Source organism: Lithobates pipiens, unplaced genomic scaffold, assembly GCF_037356315.1.
Source record: "Lithobates pipiens isolate NorthernLeopardFrog02 unplaced genomic scaffold, aLitPip1_a1.2 Scaffold_28, whole genome shotgun sequence".
Classification (NCBI taxonomy): domain Eukaryota; kingdom Metazoa; phylum Chordata; class Amphibia; order Anura; family Ranidae; genus Lithobates; species Lithobates pipiens.
The window spans coordinates 85,076,790-85,079,015 of NW_027507789.1; positions in this window are offsets into that span (position 1 = coordinate 85,076,790).

Here is a 2,226-nt window from a genome sequence, read left to right on the forward strand (position 1 = left end):
GAACCTCCCTTCCGGGTCTTCCATCCTGTCCTCTACCTTAAATTGTATATCCCGGTCTAGTCCCACCGCTACCCCCTTTTTTCTACTCGAGACTGAGTCTCCATAGAACCAAATAGGGTATCTTGGGGAATATAGTCTTATCTTACTTTTATGAGTTAAGTGCGTTTCCTGCAGGAACACAACCTCTGCATTGAGTTGCTCCAATTCTCTTAATATCATATACCGTTTGTTTGCTGCATTCAGACCTCTCACGTTATATGACACACAATTAACCATTATCATACTGAAACCCGAAAAATTCCCTTTTTGCCAGAGGTTTTGAGTTATAGGTTATTCTGTAGGATCCCCCCCCAAGGGGGGGGGGGAGGGAGAAGCGGGCCTTTCCAGAGAGACCCTCCCCAACCCCCCCCACTCCCCCCCCCAAAAGAAAAAAACACACCTCCGCCAATATGCTTCTATAAATTTAAAGCGTCTTTTTTTTTCCTCTCTTTTTTCTTCCTCTCTTTTCCTTTTAAACATCTTCCCCTCCCCCCCGTGTCTTCCACCGCCCCCCCTCCCCCCAACAACTCCTCCCCTATTGACCCCTCATATACATTTGATATTGGAATCTGTAGGTTTTTACAAAATTCTTGAACCTCTTCTAAAAATCTCAACCTTACTGTCTTTCCATCCTTGTGTACTATTAGTGCTGCGGGGAACCCCCAACTATATCTAATGTTTAGTTCTCTTAATTGGTCCAACAAAGGTTTGAGCTTCCTTTTTCTTATTAAGGTTTCTGCCGATAGATCCGCGAACACTTGTAGAGTCTTTTGTTCGTACTGCAGAGGGGGTCCCTTCCTTAGATTATTCCATATCCTTTCTTTATCTGAATACTCGTGAAATTTAATGAGCACATCACATGGCATGTCTTCTTTTAACCCAGGTGGTTTCCTTACTCTGTGTACTCTATATATTTTTATCTTTTCTGCTTGTCCTCTCTCTAATAGGGGGTTAAATATCTCCTTAATTTTTTCCTCCAGATTTTCTCCATTCTGTTCTGGTATAGCCCTTATCCTTAGGTTTTGGCGCCTATTTTGATTTTCTTGCGCTTCCATTCTGTAGTAACAGTCCCTCTGTTTTTGCTATCTCCAGTGTTTGTCTCTCTGTTTTCTCTTCCACCTCTTCTACCCTCTTTAACAGATGTCCCAGGTCCATGCGTACATTAGCAACCTCACTTTTAATCAGATTTTCCATTCTCTCAAACATTGCCAACATATCCAATTTAGTGGGCATTAGGGATTCACTTCTCAGGTCTTCCCCCTCTGTAGTCTCCATCTCTGTTCCCCTGCATCTTCTCTTCTTGGGCCCCCTTTAGTTTAGCTGCCTCTTTTCTCGCGCCTTTAGTTGACTGGGCTATTTTTTTTCCATACTTGGGCTTCTATTGTTCCCTTGTTTAGTTGTTAAGTATTTCTGGATTGAGCTTGCGTTTGTACTCGAGTTTAAGCTCTCTCTGGGGGTTTTAGGTTCTGTTACTCTTTGGGATCGGCCTTTCATTTTTCCTTTTGGGGTTACACCCCTCTAGCTTACTCCTCTTGCCTCCCCAAATAGTTGTCTCTTGAGAAGTGTAATATGTCTCCTCCTTCCTCTCCCCCTTTCCTTTCCTCCCCCCCCTTTTTTTTTTTTTTTTTGCAAAGAGAAAAAATAAAGACCTCCCTCCCTTGGGACCCAAGCGTCTCTTTAAAAGTCCAGGGGATCTATCCCCTTATATTTATGCAGGAATGGTGAGATACATATGGCAAAAAAACCTGATGCTTTTCTCATTCAATGTACATCTTTAAACCATCTCCGGTCAATCAATTGTCAATCCATTGTACACTCCTTTGATTTCCACCTTTTAGCACATATATTTGACACAGGGACTAGCAGAACGATAGCAAGGATATAAGCCTTCTTTTCTCCTGGGTACAGTTTAATATCAGTCCCTTTTTTTAACGTTCATATCTTATGCATTAACTATATGTACATTATCTCTGCATTCATTTAATGATTTTAAGAAGCATTCCTTTACTTCACTGTCTGTATCACATCATAACTTTGTTGTGCTGTTTAGAATGCTTGTCAGTGATGTGATGTGACGTCAGAACGCTGGGGGAGGAGCTTGATGCGGCGTCTGTGAGCGCCGAGGAGAGGCCGATATCCGCGGCGGTGGATGAGCCGGATGGGCGGCCGGGGATACGACGTGGAGGC